The sequence below is a fragment of the Camelus dromedarius genome, chromosome 21 (assembly GCF_036321535.1).
Source record: "Camelus dromedarius isolate mCamDro1 chromosome 21, mCamDro1.pat, whole genome shotgun sequence".
Classification (NCBI taxonomy): domain Eukaryota; kingdom Metazoa; phylum Chordata; class Mammalia; order Artiodactyla; family Camelidae; genus Camelus; species Camelus dromedarius.
In genome coordinates, this window is record NC_087456.1 from 124,781 (window position 1) to 147,830 (window position 23,050).

General features: G+C 39.5%; 1 long non-coding RNA gene across 1 annotated transcript; it reads right to left on the minus strand.

Annotated features, from left to right (window-relative positions):
• Positions 1-2,266: 2,266 nt before the first annotated feature.
• Positions 2,267-14,276, minus strand: LOC116151896 (uncharacterized). Its single transcript, XR_010377090.1, has 3 exons — positions 14,156-14,276; positions 6,717-6,781; positions 2,267-2,622 (listed from the first exon to the last, which is right to left on the minus strand). It is a non-coding gene; the product is annotated as an uncharacterized LOC116151896 (long non-coding RNA).
• Between the last annotated feature and the right edge of the window lie 8,774 nt (positions 14,277-23,050).

Here is a 23,050-nt window from a genome sequence, read left to right on the forward strand (position 1 = left end):
AGGGAATGGTACCCAAAGGGGCAGAGATATGGGAACATCAAGTACAGCAGAGAGCTTCCTCTTTGAGGCTTATAGCATAAACTCAGAAAGAGTGAGAGACAGGCCCTCAGACAAGACAGGTGTCAGACCAAGGACTGTATACTTCAGGCAATAAGGAGCTACTGCAGTGAGAACATAATAGGAGGAGAAGGAGGGTTAAAATGCAATTTTCAAATCATATCTAAGCTTAAAGATAAGTAATAAATACGGAACTGTAAAAGTAGAAAAATTTCAGTCTGTTGGAGATAGTAAAAAAAAAAAAAAAAGTCCTTAAGATCATATTACACCATTTAAAGTTATCTAAACCATGTCCACTCTTCTCAAGAAAACATCCTCTGGGCATAACTATTTTGGATGCTTCTACCGAATTTTGCCACTTAAACAACAAAGGAAATCTGAAGAAAAAAATCATCAGCCTGTGGTACTGAATATTTGGACTGCAGTAACTGTTTCCATTACTGAGACAAAGATGTGCTGTCCTGAAAGCAGAAACAGATGTTGCCAGAGGCTGAAAGCAAAGTTGGCCTTAGGCTGAAATATGCAGCTCTAGAATTTACACACTAACAGGGCAGCAAGGACCCTTCAGGAGCGGCGCAGGGGCTCTGGGTGCTTAACTGCTCCCTCCACCACCTTGATTCTTATTAGTGACACACAAGCAGGTCACCTGCTGAAAGCCACAAGCGGGCAAAAACTATCTAGTCAACGATAACTCAATTCCACCAGCAGAACAAAGAGGAGGAAATAGAAAAGGAAAAAAATAAAAAATAAAAAGTCAAAATTTACGACGAACTCCGAGCTGAGAGCAAAACCTATGTAGATCCAGGCAACCAAAATCAGAACTCTAAGGGAACACTAGTTTAAATGTTGCCCATTTTGCCCACGAGAAGTGTCTCCGAGGCCCTCATACCCGTACTGACCAGTCCGTCAGAGTCGCACACATGACACAAAACGAGCTCGCAGTGCTCTTACCAAACCGTCCTCCGTCCTCCGTCCTCCGAACAGAAAGCTGGCCCCGCTCACCCCGAGCGCGCCGGCGGCACCTCCTCCGAGGCTAACGCAGGCCCGGGGGGCCAGCGGAACGAAGCCGGCCAGGCCCGGGTCAGGAAGGCCGCGCCCTCTGGGACCCGAAGACTGGAGAGGAGGTCCCAAGACGGGGTGGGGGGGGACCTGAAGATGCGGGAGGACCAAAGACTGGGGAGGGGACCCGAAGACGGGGGAGGAGGACCGAAGACGGGGGAGGGAACCCGAAGACGGGGGAGGGAACCCGAAGACGGGGGAGGAGGATGGAAGCCGGAGCCACAGCAGCCCCACGGCGCTTCCGCTCACCATATCTGTAGAGACCAGAACACCGCTCCTCGCCTCTGCCCCCGGTACCGCCCTCACCTCCGGCACCGCCCTTACATTTAACATGAGGGAAATGCGTATCCACATATCCACGACTGCGGCAACACCTCCAGCGCCGGCGACAGTCCTGTCAGAATCCGCACGCTCCCCAGGTCGGGACGCGCCTTCTCGGTCTTTCCACATCTGAGGCGAGCACCGCGCCGGCGGCCAGAAGGCGGCAGAGTCCCCCCCCATGAGAACGCGTTTCCGCTGTCAGGTGACCGCAAGGACTCGTCTGATTGGTTAAGGGCCGCCTTTCTTCTGAAGGAGCAGAGGACTCAAATGCGTCAGAAGTAGCGCTGTTACTTGTGTTAAAACCTGTAAAAAAAAATGGTTTCTTTTCTGGCCTTTTAAAGGAAGCCAACTACAAAGTTAATACTTGAGGGCTTCCAAGGTATTATGAATACTCTCTCACAGTGAAATTCTCAATAGGAGTTCCAGAATACTTTTACACTAAGAAACTTAAAAATTGGAAAGTGAAAAGGAATATATATAAAACTGAATCACTGTGCTGTACAGCAGAAACTAACACAGCATTGTAATCTGACTATACTTTAATTAAAATAATTTTAATTTTAAATTTAAAGTCATTACATATTAAAAAAAAAAAAAGAAACTTCAAAACTGAACTTATTGTTGATATTTCAGGTGGAGGCTACACGTCTTCAAATTTAACTGAATGAAACCAGTACTTTATGCTCCCAATTGATGGGATTCTACTAAAAACGCTTTTAAATTGTTTGAAATACCTAGTCTTACTGGGTTTTAGAAGTCTTGAAACCTAATACCCACCTTTACCTTACTTTTCTGTAGGTAAACTGTTATAGAAATGGCAGGTGGTGATTTTAACTTTCACAGAAGTCATCACCTGGTGTTAAAACACACCATGTTTAATGCCTTACCTGTTCCTGCAGTTTGTTGGGGTAACGCACAAAGATTACCGCCAGCCCTCCCTCTAATTATTTAAATCTATGGACCAGCTTCATAGCTTTACCTTCTCTTATGTTTCCCTCCTTTTCTTTGCACGTCAGCCTCCTTCCTCCTCTCAGGTATTTCTGGGATGGAGTTTTCTATTAGTTTCATTTTTCCTTCTTCTCCCACATAAGGAATAGGACTATAATATCTTGACTTTTACCGTTTGTGTTTTTTCACAACTGTTTTGCTCCTTTTACATTCCTTACTTTTCCCAAATATGTTCACCTGTTAAATAATTTCCAAAAGTGTGATTTTGTGTTCATCATGCACTTTTCAACTTTTGCAGTAACAAAATAGTTACCATTAAAATTCAACCGTACATGGTATTTACATTTTAGTACCCAATGGCTTTGTGCATTATTAAACTCACAGAATAGTCTTCTAGTTTATTCAGAGAATAAAGATTCTAAGAAAGATTTTTATATTCTTAGAAGACAAAAAAAAAAAAAAAAAAACTGTCTCCCTTGCTGAGCCATTCTTTTCTGACCTACCTTTAAATGTTGTAAGTGCTTGACCTAAGCCTCTCTCTCTTCTATAACCACAAATTCCTCCAGGGAGTTCTCACCCAAGCCTTTGGTTTTTAATGCCATAATATAACCCAGTGATTCTCAAATCTCCATCATCAGACTTGACCTCTCCTTAGTGCTTGAGACTAAGCTGCTTATTTGACATCTCCACTTGACATCATAAACCCAGCACAATCAAAAGAGTACACTTAATATTAATGTTTTCCTTTCTCTATGCCTTTCAACCATCTTCCTCATCTCAACAATACACTCAAATCCAAAAATCTTTGATTCCTTTTTCCCTTACCTCTCATATCCAATGCAGTAACGATTCTGAACCCGATTCCTTCTACTGCCTTGACTACCACCCAGTTCAAGCTCTGTCATTTCTCATCTTCTCCAACCCTCTCTCCCAGTACAAAAACTAGAAACATAAACTGTGTAACACACTTGCTTACAACTGCCCAATAGCTCTCTATTGAACTTAAAATAAGACCCAAATCTTTTATACTGGCCTGCAAAGCCCTTAATGATTTGGCCCTTGTCGATCTCTCTGTCCTCATCTCATGTCACTTGCCCACTTCACCTGCTAGATTCCAACCAGACTCTTTCTTATCTGGGAACAATCCATTCTCATTCTCAGTTTAGAGTCATTGCACCATCTCTTCTATCTACAATGTTCCTTCCTCCATACATCCAATGGCTGCTTCCTTCTGTCTATTCAATAGTCAGAGAGGCCTTCTATGACCAAACCAATCTAATGGAGTCATCCTGCCATGTACCACCACCTTATCCTCCACAGTATGATCACTAACTGTTAACTAAATTCTTTTCTGTCATTCTCCACCAGATGAACTCTGTCTCAACCACTGCTCTATCACCACAATTTGGGACATTGCTTAGCACACAGTAGGCACTCAATAAAGCTTTTATTAAATGAATGAATTTAAAGAAGTGACTTTAAACGTAACAAAACTATGAATTTCATGGCATTGATTTTTTTTCCTTTTCACGGAAAGTTATCACATTTACTAAAAGATCTCAAGTAAACATTTATCTTAGGCAACTTTCATGGAAATCTGAGGCAGTAAAGAATATTAAAATGTTACATTACAATGCATGAACTATTCCAGAAGTTATAGTACCATCAAACCCTACATGATATTAATTATATATTATAGATTATTGCACTGTCAATAATTAAAATGCAGATAACCCATACCTCAATGTCTCTTTACCTTATCTAAAACATATCTTATGTTTCTCTGATTTAAGGAATTTAATCTAAACTTTATGTGAATTTTGCTGGCAATGTGAAATGTATCACCAAGGTCTGCTCCTATGATTTGGTCTCCAAATTTTCTGGACCCCATCCCTCTCGCACTAAGACAGATCACATTTTTCATCACATTATACTTATACGAAGTAGTACTTATAGGAAGTAATCCTCCCTCCGTTCTTCTGGCTTTCCCCCTCCATTTTTGTTTCAAACATTGTAAATATAATTTCTAAAAGAAAATTTTACTTAAGTCATTTCTTTGTCCAAAAAAAAAAAAAACCTATACTCTAATACTATTTCACTAACTCTTCTCACAAAGACTTTGTGCCCCAGGTTAATCAACTCTTCTTGAAATCTTCAACTTATAATTCAGAAGTTGCCAACCTGTGAGCCTGGGATTATAGATTATAAGAAAGAATAAGTGAAACCACCATATATTCCAGAAGCACTGTCTGATACTGAATGATTTACACACTGAAAATGTCTGTCTATCCATATATATGTCTGTGTATGCATAAGCAATTGCATATATTTTGTTTAAATTTGACTCATCGAATAAAACATTTTATTTAAATATATAATAGTGTTTCTGAATTCATAATAGTATTTTTAGTCATGTTTCATTTTCTCAGTAGACAGCAAATAAATATACAGCTACTATGATGTTAAAGTCGTAAAAGTTTTTTGAAATTTAGAGGCGGCTCAATATTTTAAGTTGTATTACATTCTATTTCATCAATTGACCTCACAATACAAATACTATGCTGCCAATCCAGGTACCTCCCACACCAAAGCAATATCAATATATACTGTGTTAATAAAGTAAGATTTCCTGACCATCAACACATACTTTAAACATTAATGGGTCATCAGTTTCATCCACCTAAGGTCAGTAATATTTATATTTTAATTCAACTCACTTTTTATTCATCAAATCTTAAGCAAGTAAGAAAAAAGTATTAAAGTTATTCCTAAAAGCCTGTTACTTAACTCTGATAGATCTGGAAGTTGCTAACAGTACACTCATTAGCACTGGTGGAAAATTACTTGAGAGCATCTCTAAACCAAAAATGAACAACAAAAAAATTTAAACATGAATTGCAACAAATGTTTAGAACACAGGGCTCACCATTTCTTATGTTTAGATATGTAAGGAGAGTCATTATTTCACACTGTACTAGTAAATTTACTCCCTTATTGATTTTAGTCTATTTAATTTATTGCTTATTAATACTACCTATTTCACTTTATTCATCAAAAGTAAAAATGGGGGACATTCAATGCAAGCAGTCAACTCCTTGAATAAATAATAATGAAAAGTAATGTATTCGATGGATATAAGATGTCAATATTTTAAAAACCGTATGTCAAAAGTTGATTCCATTCAAAAATCATTCCAAATGTGTTCAATTACCCTTAGAAAACTGACCTAAACCCTAAAAATACGTCTCACATAGTAGGTAAGCTCTGTATTTATGAGAAGTGAGTCTGTTACTAAATGTGTTTGTACAAAGAGCACACCCGAAGACAACTCAAACACACGGAGCTTTTAAGAGCGGGGCGACCTATCCAGTAAACATGCTTTCTGTATAGCCATGCTCTGCTGATCCCTGTGTCCTCCCTGTAGATAACTGCACTTATTCCTCAGGGCTTGACGTAGGCACCACTGAACCCAAAACCCTGAGACTGAGTAAGGTGACCTTCCTGTGGGTTCCATTAGCATCTTGTACCCAGATACCATTTATGACATGTAAATGAAGATAGATTTTCTGTCTCCACTCCAGGCATGAAAGTTCAACAACAGTAGGGAGTGTGTGTTATTCACCATTTAGTCCCTAGAGCCTAAAATTTACTAGGTGCTCAATTAATACTTGTTACATGAATAATTAACAACCATTCAAAAATTCACAGAACACATGAAATTTGAAAGAGAGAGAATCCTTTCTAACTGAAAACCAGTAAATCTCCAAACTGACTCAAACTCTGTCCCTTCTGAAAATATAAAATCCACAACACTGTTTATAGGTTATGTTGACTTGTAATTAACTTTAAGAGAAAGAAACTATCCTAGAAATCTATCCAAACTCATTTTTAGAATCTATTCACATGTAATTTTCTTCAGTGATGGAAAACAACTGAACGGCATCCTAATTAATAATAATAAACAGTAAAAACCACTGGTTACATTTACTGTACACTTACAGAGGATGCTGTTCAAAGAACTTTTTATTTATTTCCTATAGTCATTATAATGATAGCGTAAAGTAAGTACAATTACCTCACACATTCTGCAGCTAAAGATACTGAGAAACAGGTATTATGCCAATAATGGACCCTGGCCACATGCCCTGTAAGCCCCAATGGGTATAAATACCATTCTGGTGTTTCTGACGCTGTTAAACTGATTCTCTTTGACAAACAAGTAATCGGTATTGGGCAGGCGGCATGCACACAAATTAAACCACTGGGATTTGAGGGAGGGGGGCTCATTTTTTTTTTCTTACAAAAGCATGACTTAGCTTATCCTGACTCACCCAGGAAAGCAAGTCAGCTTCATTTCAGGTGCACTTGATTGGCAGCAGCTCCTTGGAACAAGGTACTGAAAAAATACCGAGAGACAATGGAAAAATCAGAGAGGAAAGCTACGCATGGAATGTCAGCATCTCCATGAGAATGAGAGATGGGATAAATCCTGACACTCAATGTAGGGCATATGTTTTATGCAAATCGAGGCCTATGAACTGAAAGAGTGGTGGCAAACTTCAGTCACCAAGTCCAAACCGCCCCCAGTGAGCCCTCAGAGTTGCAGTGTAGTTCTCTAGTGCTACTAACCTTAGCTCCTCTCTGTTCCCATCTTCCTGAATGCCAAGGTGACTGTCTTATCCCCACACTAAACCCTGAATGACAGTAACTCCCAGTAAAGCAATTTCTGCTGCAGGCTTTTAAGGCATGACCTTGAAAATGTAAATCTAACAAGACAAAAAATTATTATTCATAACATCAGAATTTCCCAGATTAATTACTTGAGTGTTTACTGATTAGTTTTTTAAATGTTCTGGCTACAAATAAAGTATCATTTTCCATTAACTCTTTTCTAATGGAGAACTTCAGAAGTACAAAATAATATGAAAGTATTATAATAAACACCCATGTTTCAACACTCAACTAAAAAACAAATTATTACATACATAAGTGAATTCAACCAGGTGGGTGCCCAGCCCTGATTTTATTCTGTTTGCTTCCCCAAAACAGTAGTAACCATTCTGCTGAATTTACAATTTCTCATTCAAGGGCACTTTTTCACAACAATATTACACGTCTATATTCTAATACTAATTACAGAATTGCTTTTCATATTGTAAAATGATATAAATGGTATCATAATACATATGTTTGTAATTTTTAACTTTTGCCCAAAACTATGTTCTTGGAATTTATTCTTGTTGATATGTATGTTTATATTTTCACTGTGTGCAGTATAACCTTGTTTGAATATAGTACAATTTGATTATTAATTTCCCTACTGACAAAATTTTGAGATCCTTTTTTGTTTGTATGTGTTTTAAATAGAGTTTACTTTTTAGAACGGTTTTAGGTTCAAAGCAAAATGGAGTGGAAAGTACAGAGAGTTCCCATATACCCCCTACCACACACACATACACACACACTCACACCCACACAGAGCCTTCCACACCAGAGTGGTACATTTGTTACAATCAGTGAACCTACACTGAAACATTATTATTACCACCCAAAGCCCATAGCTTACGTTAGAGTTCACTCTTGGTGCTGTCCATTCTAAGGGTTTCACCAAATGTACAATGATGTGTATCCACCATTATAATATTACACAGAATAGTTTCACTGCCCTAAAAATCTCTGTGCTCCACCTCTTCATCCCACCTTCCCTGTAACACCTGGTAACCACTGATCTTTTTACTGTCTCCATAGTTTTGCCTTTTCCAGAATGTCAGAGTTGGAATTCTATAGTAGGTAGCCTTTTCATATTGCCTTTATTCTTAACATAAAGTAGTAAATTAACTATCACTGAAAATGCATGGGACCAATTCCACCTTCAATCTGTATAGGATTAAGCATTATTACAGTCACAAATATGAATACTTACTCTGGAACATTAAAGACATTAAATTAATTTCTTGAAGCAGGAAGACAATGCCTGTGCATTCATTGGAAGATACAGTAGGAATTTTTTTAAAGCCAAATTAATTAGCGCACTATCAAAACTGACACATCAATATTAATTAGGTCATCATTCCAAAGGAGGAAAATCAGTCAAAAGTCAACCAACATTTATTAATCATCTACTTCCCTCGAAAGTGTTATTATGCACTTGAGATACAAGACAGATGAGATGCCGCCTCTGCCTGCAGGTGCTTTCCTGCTTATTATTTCATAATAGTTTCAGAAAGTAAATTTAAAGGGTCATGCGATTTAGCAACAAGAGATGCAGTAGAAAAAGCAATTCATTATGCTTGAATGGGGGGAAGGGAGGAGGGGGATGCAAATAAATGCAGGAGGGCCTCGCAAAGGAAGAGATATTTGACAGCTGCCTAGAGGGTGAGCAGGCTTCCCTCAGGAGCAAAAACTATACAAGGGCGTTTCAGGAAGGGAGAGAACAGTGCACACCCAAAAGCAGGCTATCTCTCAGTAAACTCAATCAGGCTGGACTGACTGTACCCCCAGGGACATTTATGCATGTCCAAATACACAAACCAGCATGGGAGGACAAAGATTCACTCCCTGATCAAATTCTCACCAGGCTCCTCCAAATCCTTTTCTCCATGAGGCCTCAACCTTGGCCTAAAAAAACCCACAGACTCTCAACAAAAATGATTTTGCCCATCCCTGACCCCTACCCAATTCACATTAAAAGACTTAAACACTAACATGTTTTCTAATAGCTGAAGGCCACATCCTTAGAATGACTCTAACCAATCCCCAACCAGAAAGGGCCTGTATGAGAAAGCTGAAGGCTGCCAAGAGAATTTCATTTGCCTTAGCATTTACTAAAAAGGCCTGACAACTGTGACTCCTTCCTCTGTCCCTTTCAGATAGACTAGTATCTCCTACAACTCAAGAGTGTCTTTCCTAAGTACCTGAAAGCCATGCCTTTGAAATGTGATCACCAGGAAGGATGGAGCCCCTGTCTCCAACTCCCTTCAATACTTGTCAGCCAGCAGACCCAGCTGGCCTCATCAGCATTTACTCTGAGGACCCCTTTGTAATGTTCCACTTCTTGGATGCTGACAATTGTTTCTGAGTTCAGTTTATGCTGGGCTCTCTTCCCCACTGCAATAGTATAGTACTGATTAAAATCTGTCCTGACCATTTTAACTGGTGTCTGGCTTTGCTTACCTTTGATAGTAACAGAACAGGAAATAATGTAATCCATAGTCCTAAAGCCTTCAGTAGCGCTCTTTGCCTTTCAAATACAGTCCTGCTGACTGCTTGGCATTTGAAGCCCTGTCTGAGCTCAGCAGAACAATTGGGAATTCCCAGAGGCTGCTTCTTCTCTGTCCTTTGTCCTCATCCTCCTTATGACATGAGTCCTTCCACATCACACTCTATTCACCTATTTTTATACTGAACTCATTTATTCTCCCCTTCATTCATATGTCAAACACATTCATTAACTGATTAACTACCATCTGTCAACACTTCCCAAAGTCCATGCCTCTACTTTCATAAATCTTCACTAATAGCTCCAGTCAGAGTATCTTCTTTCCCAACTGAGGATAGGGTAAGTACATTTAACCTACAGGCAGATTTTTTTTCTCCTATTATATCTTTGACTATTGCTCCTATAGTATGCATTCTAGCAATTTCATCAGGAACATATTTTCCATATATTATGGATAGACCACATGATAGTCCACAGGCCAAATCTGGCCCACTGCCTGTTTCTGTACAGCATGAACTAAGAGTGTCTTTTACATATTTTAATGGTTGAAAAAATCATAAGAATATTTTATAAACATAAAAATCAAGAAATTCAAATTTCAGTGTCCATAAATAACACTTTTTTTGGAACACAGCCATGCTCATTCGTTTACATACTAGCTATAGCTGTTTTCATGCTACAATGTTTCAAGAGTAACTAGCTCTAACAAAAAAATGTATTACCCACAAAGCTGAAAGTATTTGCTATTTGGCTCTTTACAGACAAAGCATGACAACCCCTGTATTAGATAACTATTTGCTGCAGTGTGTTCATTCCAGTGATGGTTAAATTAGAAAAGTATCATATGATATCACTCATATGTGTAATCTGAAAAAAAAAAGAAAGAAAGAAAGGAAAAAGAAGACACTATTGAACTCATCTATAAAACAGAACTAGACTCGCACACAGGTAAACAAATCTTATGGTTACCGGGGGAAAGGGGGCAGAAAGGATAATTTGAGAGTTTGAGATTTGTAAATGTTAACCACTATATATAAAAAGAGATAAAAAAGATTTCCAGTCAAGATGGTAGAGTGGTAGGACCACGAGCTCGCCTCTCCTCGCGACTACAACGAATCCACGATGGAATGCTAAACAACCATCAAAAAAAAAGACCGGAACCTAGCAAAAAAGATCTTCTGCAACTGGAAACATAAAGAGGGAACCACAGCAGGAAGGTAGGAGGGGTGTGCTCACCATATAATCAGTCTCCATGCACCCTGGGGGGGGTGACCCACAAGCTGAAGATTTGTGAAGTCCCAGAGGCCCTCCCACAGGAGTGAGAGCTCTAAGCCCCACGTCAAGCTCCCCAGTCTAGGTCTTGTATTGGGAAGACGAGGAGACCCCAGGACATCTGGTTTCAAAGGCCAGTGGAGCTTGGCTCCAGAAGCCCCACGAGACTCAGGAAAATGGAAACTCCATTCACTTAGGAAGTGTACACGAAAACTCACGTGCGCCAGGTCCAAGGGCAGTGGCAGTGATTTCGTAAGAACCTGGGCCAGGCCTGCCTGCTGGATTTGGAGGGTCTCCTGGGGATGTGGGGAATGGCTGTGGCTCACCCAGACGACATAAAAGCTGGTGATGGACATTATGGGAGTGTTCATCTACATGAGCTTTCCTGGAGGCTGACATCTTGATCGGACCATTAGCACCAAGACCTGGCCCCACCCAACAGCCTGGAGGGAAGCCTCAGGCCAAGCAACATATAGGGTGGGAACACAGGCCCACCCATCAGCAGACTTCCTGAGCTGCAAAGGCCTCTAGACATAGTCCTACCCACCAGAGGCCCAGGACCAGGCTTCACTCAGCAGTGGGCAGGCACCAGCTCCTCCTGCCAGGAAACCTGCATAAGCCTCTAGTCCAGCATCACCCACCAGGGGCAGATACTAAAAATAAGAAAACAACAATCCCAAAGCCTGTGGAAGGAGCCCACAAACACACAGAAAAATAGATGATGGGGTGGCAGAGGAACATCTCCCAGGCCAAGGCACAAGATAAAATCCCAGTAGGAGAAATAAGTGATGAGGAGATAGGCAATTTATCTGAGAAACAGTTTAAAGTAATGATGGCCAAGATGTTCAGAGAACTCAAGAGGAGTACAGATGCACAGAGCAAAGTTTTTAGTAGAGTTGGAAAAGACAAAGAATACCCAAACAGAGTTGAAGAATAAAATCACTGAAATGAACAATATACTAGAAGGAACCAAGAATAGACTAAATGAAGCAGATGAACGGATCAGTGAATTGGAAGACAGATTAGTGGAAATCGCTACTTCAGAACAGAAAAAAGAAAAAAGAATGAAAAGAAATGAAGATAGTTTAAGAGAACTCTGGGACAACATGAAGTGCTCTAATATTTGCATTATAGGGGTCCTAGGAAGAGAACAGAGAGAAAGGACCTGAGAAAATTTTTGGAGAGATAATCACTGAAAACTTTCCCAACTTGGGAAAGGAAACAGTCACCCAAGTCCAGGAAGCACAGAGAGGACCACATAGGGTCAACACAAAGAGGAACACACCAAGGCACATAGTCATCAAATTGACAACAATTAAGGATAAGAAGAAAATATTAAAATCAGCAAGAGAAAAGCAACAAATAACATACAAGGGAATTCCCACAAGTTTATCAGCTGATTTTTCAGCAGAAACTCTACAGAACAGAAAGAAGTGGTATAATATATTTAATGTGATGAAAGGGGTAAACTTACAACCAAGAACACTCTATCCAGCAAGGCTCTGGTTCAGACTTGATGGAGAAGTCAAAAGGTTCACAGATAAACAAAAGCTACAAGAATTCAGCACCACAAAACCAGCTTTACAACAGATGTTACAACTTCTCTCGTCATCAAACCATAAGAAAAGAGAACAAAAAGAAGAAAGAGGGGAAAAAAAAAAAAAAAAGACCTACAAAAAACTGCCTTGGTTGTTCGGGGTCTTTTGTGGCTCCTTATAAATTCTGGAATTCTTTGTTCTAGTTCTGTGAGGAATGTTGTGAGTATTTTGATGGGGGTTGCATTGGATCTATGGATTGCTTTCGGTAGTGTGGCCATTTTGATAGTGTTGATTCTTCCAATCCAGGAGCACAAGAAATCTTTTCATTTCTTTGTGTCATTTTGGTGTTTGGAGTATAGGGAACCTCCTTCCTTAAGTTTATTTTTAGGTATTTTGATGTTTTTGATGTAATGGAAATGTTCATGCCGGTTATAAAATTCTCGCTTTTGAAGTGAAAAAAAAAAAAACGTGAATGAAGGGCTGCAAATGACAAAATATCCTTCTTTTCTATGGGTGAGTTGTATTCCATTACATACATACATACATATATATACATATTTCTTACATTACATTCATCATATAGATATAGATATATATACATGCTGCATCTTCATTATCAATTCAACTACTCATGTGCACTTACGATGCTTCCATATCTTGGCAATCATAAATAATGTTGCTGCTAATAGCAAGGTGTGTGTATCTTTTTTAATTAATTCTTATTTTGTGGTTGGCTTTATTCCTTTGATAACTATATAAATTTAAAAAGCTAAAGCTCTAAACATCCTTAGAAATAATGAACAGCATATATATGTAAATTTAAAACATATATGTGCAGTAAAAAAAAAAAAGAAATGAGCTATCAAGCTATGAAAGACATGGAAGAAACTAAAAAACCCTATTACTAAATGAAAAAAGTGAGTCTGAAAAGGCTACAAACTGTACGAGTCCAACCAAATGACATTCTAGAAAAGGCACAGCTACAGAAACAATAAAAAGATCGTGGTTTCCAGGAGTTTAGTGAGAGGGAGGGAGGAATGAACAGATGGAGCACAAGGGATTTTTACGGTGATTAAACTCTTCTACGTGATACTATAGTGGCTACATGTCATTATGCATTTGTCAAATGTACAACATCAAGAGTGAACCTTAATGTAAACTACGGACTTTGGTTGATAATAGTGTGTCCATGTTGGTTCATCGTTTGTACCAAATATGCCACACTGATGAGGGATGTTGAGGGTAGGGGAGTATATATATGTGGGTGGAGAGGGTTATGTGTGAACTCTGTATTTTCTGCTCAACTCTGCTGTGAACCTGAAACTCCTCTAAAAAAATTCTCAATTAATTTAGGAAAAGATATTAAAAAACAACCCCAAATTGCTTCTGGATACCACATGGAACTATATTCAATGTTCTGTAATAACATTTAATGAAGAAGAATATGAAAATCAATATATGTACATACACGCATGACTGGGACATTAAGCTGTAGACCACAGACTGACACACTGTAACTGACTATCTTCAAAAACATAAATCACATTCTCAGATCTACAAAGGAAAGTGGTGTTCACTTTTCAATTTTTTACAGGTATTCACTTAATTCAGCTCTGTCCCACCTCAGGGTCCTAACGGGTCGCGAGGCCCGGGCCTCACCTACGCACCGCTACCCGCGAGCGCAGCCCAGGCTTCACCCGCCGGCTCCCGACCTGCGCGCCCCCACCAAGCGCCCCCTCACCCGCTCGGCGGCGGCAGCAAGCGGCGGCGGCAGCAAGCGGCGGCCCAGACCACAGGCCGCGTTCCTCCTCCAGGAGCTGGTCCGCGAGCACTAGGCTCCCGCCCAGCTTTCACACGCTCCGGGCGGGTCCTGTCGGCGCGTCTGTGCGTCCACGCACATGCGCGCCCCTCCTCCTCCCGCCCGCAGCGCGGACGCTCGGGCTGCAACTCCTGTTCTTCGGGAGGTGGGGACTGGTGCCGGGCTGGGGGCTGGGGGCTGGGGGCTGGGGGCAAGGGCCTGGCAGTGGGGCGGAGGGCCCATCCCTTTACCCGCCCCACCGGGTCTCCATCCTTAACACCCCCATCCCATCACCTACCGGTCCTGACACAACCAAAACCTCGAACAGCTCAGGGCCAGGCCACACCCCCTAGCCCCACTCCCCCTGCTCGCCTTCCCTCCCAAACCCTGTGAATGCCCACCCCACCTACAGCCAAGCCCCCAAGTCTCCCACAGGACCCCCGAAATGGGACTTCCTCTCACACCGAGGTACCCGCCCCGACACTCCACCACGCTAGTAACCTATGGCCCCCACGCCGCAAGCTCACACCTCATGCCTCACTGCAGGACCCCCAACATCCCAAGATGGTCCCCCTCACCCCTCAGCCGGGTCAATTCCACTCCCAGCGATTCCTCACCCCTCAGCCTGTGCCCATTCACCGCGGGATCCTCCCTCACCCGGAGTGCAACCTTACCCCCAGCTGACCCCCTCACCCCTCAACCAGCGGGGGGCAGGATGGTCTGGGCTCCCATCACCATGGCGACAACCAGCCAGCCAGGGATCCCGGGCAGAGTGCTGGCACACAGCCCTGTGTCCCAGGCTCCTGGGCCCGGGCAGGGGTTGGACGCAGTTCCAATTCTCGCCCGGGCGCCCTGCCCCCACCCCTACTCCCCCCCACTTCTCCCCCCACCACCCAGTGCCTCGTCTCAGCTGATGGGGCAGGGTGGTACCAGGGTGCACACCACTCGCCAGTGGGCCTTGGGTGGTTGATGGTGCTGCCGGCAGGGAGGGGGCAGCCCCGCCCAGAATGGACAGCAGGCAGCGGCAGAGGCAGAGGCAGAGGCGGGGAGGGGGGCTGCCCTGGGAGAGCCAGTCAACTTCCTCCCAACTCCCCCGCTGCCTGGCCGGGGGGGGCAGCCTCTGCTGCCCTGGCTTCCTGGAAAGAATCTCCCCCTGTCAGCCTGCTCCTGGGAGGTAGGCAGGGTGTGGTCGGGGCGGAGGGGGGGCTCAGCAGCAGCAGCAGCAGCAGCAGCAATGGCAGGATTGGGGCTGCCTATGCTAGAGCGGGAATTTGCTCCCATTTCCCGCTGTCGCTGCCACCGCCCCCGCACCCTGACAGCACCTCCTCATCTCCCAGGGGCAGAAATGACCTGCAACATAGGCCCTGCAAATCTGGACAGCAAAAGTTGCCCCTAGGACAGGACGCAGGAGAGATGGGAGGAAATTCACAGGCTCCCAAGGGTAGACCCCTCTCCCCGCTGCCGCCGCCGCCGCCGCCCCCGCACCCTGACAGCACCGCACCCGCCTCCTGGGAACAGGCCATGGCCTGAGGGCCAGTCGGACGTGCTCCCTGGCTGCCCGGTGCCCTCCCACCTCCTGGGGTGGCGGCATCCGCTACCCCCCCCGGGTATAAGCGGCAACGAACAGGCGCCCGTACTACTAATGAGCGGGAAGGAGAAGTGGGCACCACCAACCACCCGGTGGCCCCCGACCCACCTCAGTGTCCTAACGGGTCGCGAGGCCCGGGCCTCATCTACGAACCGCTACCCGCGAGCGCAGCCCAGGCTTCACCCTCCGGCTCCCGACCTGCGCGCCCCCTCCAAGCTCCCCCTTACCGGCTCGGCGACGGCAGCGGCGGCGGCAGCAAGCGGCGGCCCAGACCCCAGGCCGCGTTCCTCCTCCAGGAGCTGTTCCGGGAGCAGTTGGCTCCCGCCCGTCTTCTTCAAGTTCGGGCTGTTCCGCGTCTGCGCAGGCACATCGGCGCGTGCGCGCGCGCCCCTCATCCTCCCGCCGGAAGCGTGGACCCTCGTGCTCGTGCTCCTGCTCCTCGGGTTGTGGCGAGTCGGGCCGAGCGGTACCGATCAGGGTCTGGCGGGGGGCGTGGCTGTGGGGCATTAGCCCTGGGACAGAGAGAAGAGGGATGGAAGAGTTAAAAATAAATCTCTTATTTCAGGATTTCTTAAAAAGTTATCTTGGTGCTAGTCAGTGCACAGTGAAAAAAAACCAAATAATTGTTCGAAACTTTATATCTACAAGTTGGCCACTTTACAGACAATAAGTTCAAATCATCAAGATCAGGGAAACTCAAGCGATGCATTTAACTCAGCCTACTGATAAATGAAGAGGTACAGAGTGTGAGGTTTCAACCATCTAGTCAGAGTTCCAGAAGGAGAAGGGGAGAGAGAGAATGGAGGCCATTGTTTGAGGTTATAATATTTCAAATATTAGTGGCGATAACAGTTAAGAATTGTACAGAATTCTATTTAGAGACTATCATCTGGGTGTTTGGGGTGCTTGTCTTTCTGGGTTGACATTGCTTGTAGGACACTTCAATGAACAAAGTTGGAGATATGCATTTTTTAGAGAACCTTGAAATTCAACATTGTAAAATTTATTTGACTACTTAGATTTTATAATTGTACCTCTTTTCCACTTGAAAACTTAATTCCTAAGACATTAAAAGGAACACAGTAACTAATTCATTTTATTTCAATTTACTGATATCTACGTACCCACACATGAATACTAATACTTCAACATAGCCATATTCATAATACTTAAATAATGAGTTTAATATGTGAAACTTAAGATTTATCTAAAGGTTTGTTTTTTAACTGCAGGCTATACATTACTAGCAACAGAGCCAAAATATTGTAGGTTTACTGCACAAATATGATTCCTCGTAGTGGGATTATGCCACCAAGTTTATACGTAGATAGGTTTCATTTCATTATTTTCAATTTTAATAATTGTTATATTAGGTTATTTTATTTATTTCACTTTGAATTATGTAAAATATATACATGATTCCAAGTTCAAAATTATAAAGCAGAATTTTTACTTGCATCCACATGCTTGTTTTTAATTTTTTCGTATAATAAAGATGAAATATAACATTTTATGTTTATGCCATTGTATCTTTGGGCAGATTATTAGAAATAGGATTCCTGAATTTATAAGATGACCGTGTGTATACTTTCATTAGGTATTGCAAAATCCCCTCCATAGTGTTGTACCATTTTTCATTCCCATCAGCAATGCTTGAGAATGCATCATTATTTAGAGGCTGACCAACAGAATATGTTGTCAGACATTTCATTTGTTGATAATTTGGTAGCTGAATAATGTTTTTGCAGTATATTATTTTGAAATCCTTTATTATAAGGATTTATATATAATAAAGGATTTCAAAATAGGTTTAAGCTTTTTTCATATATTTAAGGGTCACATTTATTTATTTTTATGTGAAAATACTACATAAATATCATTAATGTTTCTATTAATTTGTTGGCCATTTTCTTCTCAATTTTTGGAAGTTTAAACAGAATTGTAAAGGAATTAACTTTAGGCCGAAGGAATGTTATTCTAGCTAGGGAGTCTGAAATAGAACAAAAAAAGGAAATTAAAGAAAGACATCCATGAACAAAGCAAGTAAACACTATATTCAAGTCACACTTCATAGTAATAAAATGTCTTGTGATTAAATAAAATATAATTTTAAAACATGAAAACAGCAAAAAGGTTGGAGTGGTAAATGCATTGACATTGATCGAAGGTCTTTGTTAGCTAAAAGGAAAGCAAAAGATTGAATTAAATTTATATGTTGAAATGTTAACAATGCTTAATATAAATTATAGGTTAACCATTAAACAAACAGAGTGTATAATTTTGAATTTAGTGGAAGGGAATATAAAACTGGGTTCAATCCCCAGTACCTCCATTAACAAAACAAACAAAAATCTTTTTTAAAAGTCCATAAAAAATAGATATATTTGAACAAGTAAAACTTGATAATATTTACTGCCCAAATGCCCTATAATTCTAAAGGTTATACTTCACAAAAATAAACTGATCTTAGCTGAAGATTTGAGGGAAGCAAGGAATCGAGGATAAAAACAAACATCTGTTTATAAAACAGGAATGACAGTGTCAACTTTCTTGACATTAAAAATTCAAGATAAAACTAAAATATGCAATCGGTTGTGAAGTAACAAAATGATCATTAAAACTATATTGAAATACATTCATATCAATGAATTTTATATTTAAATTAAAATATAAATTAAATCTTAAGATAGAAAATATAATAAAGTACTAATAAGTGGTTGACAAAATTGTATCTGTCAAATATAAAGAAAAATAATATTGAAAATGCAGAAGTAATATCAAGACAAAGGAGATATTTACCAAAATAAAGGGAAACGTGCGTGACGATGAAAGGCACACCTTTATAAGAAATAAACTTGTATGAACAAACAATATAGCAGATAAATAATGCAGAAGCAATGAACATGAAAGAACAGATAAAAAATGAAATTATAAAGAAATATCAATGCATTAAATTTGTACTCATACATATCCATAACAAAATATAATTATGGATATAGACTAATTGATTAATATAACCAACATATTGAATTATTTATGTGTTTACTCAAAATCTATAGCTGTTTCAAGAAGTATTTTTCCCCAGTTCAATCTTCTGCTTCAAATCTCTACTATACAACTCAGATATATAAATTAATCACAAAGTTGCAAAAAATGAGTATCTTGGGCAAAGATTTGAATTGTGTTATTAAGATATCATGTTGTCCCTCCAGCAGTTAAAATGTGTATTTTAGTTGTTTTCTTTGCTTTGAATCTTATATTTAAGTACCTATCTCATTCCTTTTTATTTTTTACATTAATTGGATAGCTGTCAAATTCTTAACTAGATTTTTAATAAGGTATGTTAAAAATTTGAGCATTTTCAAAGGCAATTTACCTTTTTTGACCTGTTTTATATTATTAATTTAATTCTTCTGTGATTCTCTTCTAAACCCCATCTACATATACCTGTAGCAATATGCTTATTACATGTTTCCTTTTTTACTAATCTTCATGGTATCATGAATCAATGTAAAATACACTCTGATGCTCATAATTAAAAGCATTCACTTTATATTAAATTGATCATTCCCTGTGCCCCTCAAAAGAACACACTTTTAATAAAATATTTATTATATTTGTTGCTTTGTTAAGAGTAAATATTAAAAGAATATGGTTGGGGTGAAGGGTTAGTGTTTAGGATATAAGGAGTTTAATGGTGAAAATACAAGCAAAAGAAGTAAAACTTCATCCGGCTCATTAGATATATACATAATATTCTTGGCCCATGTATGTATATGTTTATGGGCCAGGAGTTTGCAGACTATCATGGTAACTATGAGGAAAGTTAAAAATTAAGAAAGAAAGAAAGAAAGAAAGAAAGAAAGAAAGAAAGAAAGAAAGAAAGAAAGAAAGAAAGAAAGAAAGAAAGAAAGAAAGAAAGAAAGAAAGAAAGAAAGAAAAGAAAGAAAGAAAGAAAGAAAGAAAGAAAGAAAGAAAGAAAGAAAGAAAGAAAGAAAGAAAGAAAGAAAGAAAGAAAGAAAGAAAGAAAGAAAGGAAGGGAAGCATAAAGGTGTACCTACTGATGACTGGGCTTCCTTGGAAAGGGAACAGAGAACTGGAGACAGCAACAGTCTCCAAAAACACATGAGAAAATGTTTACTCTTGTTTTGTACATGTTGTTTCCTTCTGTACCTGTACTGTATGTAAAATTAAGGAAGAAAGGAAGCAGAAATAAAAGGGAAAAAAAGGAAGGAGAAAAGAAAGGAACCTGGCCACTTATTCTTTAAATATATAGCTAGTATTATCTCCTGTGAGCCAGAGATCTTTCAGAACCCCTCTTAGGACTCAAAGACACCTAAATGGCAGTTCTCTTCCAAATGCTCCTAATCCTGTATCTCTGTAGCTTTATAACATTAAAGATGGTCTCAAGCAGATACAAATCAACTCCAAAATCTAAATGTATACAAGGTATACCTGTAACAAATTATATATTTGCATATATATTATATATATATAACATATATAAGCATATGTGTAGATATATACTCAGACATAATGTATATGTAGATATTTTTTAAAGAGATATATCCCCTAAAGTTTCTTCAGAACACTGTATTCCTTTAGTATGATTATCTTGGAAAAGACCTCCAGGCTCTAATAAAATAACCAGGGCATTCCCAGGACAACTCCAGTACAAACTTCAATCTAAAGGGTAAGAGATCCTAAGCCACACTTTTCCTAGGATTTCTGGTACTAGGGTGAGAACAAACTGATAAGTCAGCCACCAAAGCTTTTTTAGAATTGCCTTGAATGTAACCCAAAGAGCCCATAGATCTATTCACTCCATTGTCTAACTGTAACTTACGTTGTGTCTGTTATGTGCCAGGTTCTTGGTGAACAGCTGATCTGCCTAACTGAATAGTACAACAAACTTGCCTTCTGTCAACGTATGCACTAGAGTCAAATGGACTCAAAGTCTATCTTTCCTGAGACTCAGGTGTCATAGCAAGGAAAAAACAAGAGCAAAAATCCATCTACTCCCACATTTCAGCACTCCTGGCACTATATACAAAAGAACTCAATATTAAGAGACCTTGTTTCATATAATCCATTATTGTCAATATCTTCTAATGAAAGATGGAAAGTTGATACCAGAAACATTTCTATAACTTTATACATTTGCGATTTTTAAGCTTTATTGATTGTATCCTATTTTCAAGATTGTAAAATGACCTGAACCTTTCAAATGATTCAAAATAAAAAAGCAACTATAGATATCTCATTTATTTTTCATTTAAAAGTATCTTTTCTTCTTCAACTTAAGATTTCCTTTCTTTATGCTTTTTTAGCTAAACACACACACAAACACACAAATACAAATATTTTGAAGCAATATCTGTGTGTATGTTTTGTAATAATGACAGCAATTTAATTACCCACAGTAATTGAATGAAAATGTTTAATTCTTAAAAAATTGTATTAACTCAAAAGGCAAGTCTTTTTCTTTTACATTAAATCTTTTTGACCCAGGGAATGTCATTTAATCATTATTACTCAAGCATATTAGTAATTTATTCTTTGACTTTTAAAATCATATTAATAAAATAATTATTTATTAACTCATGAAAGTGTTTTAAGTACCATGAAGTTTCAAATAATATAGTTTTCCTGGAAAGAGTATACATTTTAAAGATAAAATCCCTGTCCAAAGAGGTAATTTGATATTTGATACACAATCAATAGCACATAAAGTTACTTGGATGTTTACGCATTTTTAAAATGATATTTTAAGTGGAAACATTGCAGAAACTTGCAGAAGCACTTTCCTTGTTTCTCATTTTAAGAATTTTGAAATTTTTCTATCTAGAGGTAGATGCTTAATTACTGATTATTATTCAATCAATATGTTCTTTATACAACCACACACAAAAGTTCACTTTTCCAACTTTCTATCATATGAACCCAGGTATGAATTTCTTTAGCTGGAAATAATTTTATAAAGCATCAGAAAATTGTTTAAGATCATTTAATGTTACATTAAGATTGGACCACATATCTAAATAAGATGCTGGTGGAAATTAATTCGATCTAAGTTTTACATGCTATTAATTAAGTAAATAAAGCACCATGGTAGAGTCTTTTATACATTGTGTATTGTTGTCTATTGTGCTGCACAAAATTTAAGTTGTGGATTCAGTCCACTTTCTTCTATTATTTAAAAGTTCAAGAATGTCATAAAAATACATATGCCATTCTTTCTAATTAAAAACTATGCATATTTCATTAAGACGTTCTTATGACTTGCCTGGATTGCATGTTATGACACTCTTAACTGAGAAGGAAAGGCCAAGCAGATGACACAGCACACTTAAACATTATCCTCTGTGGATTTGCCCACATTAATCGTGCTCTTTATGAACCAAGAAGACATTCTATAATATTAGTTATTGTGGCAGTTTGAGAATACTATAAAAAAGTGAATTATTTGGCTTGCCTATCTTTGGAGAAAAATTATTTTATTCCAATAGGAAGCATAAACACAAAATGATACTGACTTTCCTGTCTGCAGTAACCCCACCCCCACCATCTTAGCAGGCCCTCTCTTTTGGAGGAAGGATTAAATTATCTTATTAGTGCATTTATTATTATCTTTTTACACATTCAATTCACCAAACAGTGAAAAGTTGTTCATTGAGACTGACTACACTTAAAAAGCACAAATAGAAATATATTATAGTTAATCAGTCTATCTACCCACCTGTCTATTTTTTCTCCCTATCTCATCTTTCCTTCTCTCCCACCACCCCCTTTCTCTCTCTCACACACACACACACAAACCACATTGCCTGTGGGCAGTTTCATGTCCTTCCCTGGGCCCCTGGAATCATGGGTTGTTCCAGTTCCCTAGTCTTGCTCTGTAACATTACCCATTCTTCTATCTGTGAAATCTATTCTCTCTGCACTTACCTCTTTTATTTAAGGGCATTAAAACTCCCTCTTTGTAGGTATACAGATCTTGTCTATTTCTCTGCTGAACCAAAAAAGGAAAAAAAAAGAAATCTAAAATATTAAAGTCATATAATACCTAGAGCAAAAAAAGTATCTTAAAACAGGAGAAAGTGAATAAAACATTGATGAATATAATATTTGGGAAACTCGAAAGCTGAGAGGTTGGAGAACTGTACAGCTAACAATGTTAAGATAGATTTCATGTCAATAGGGTAAAGATTAAATGATTTTATGAATAATAGTTAATCTGGAAATGGTTA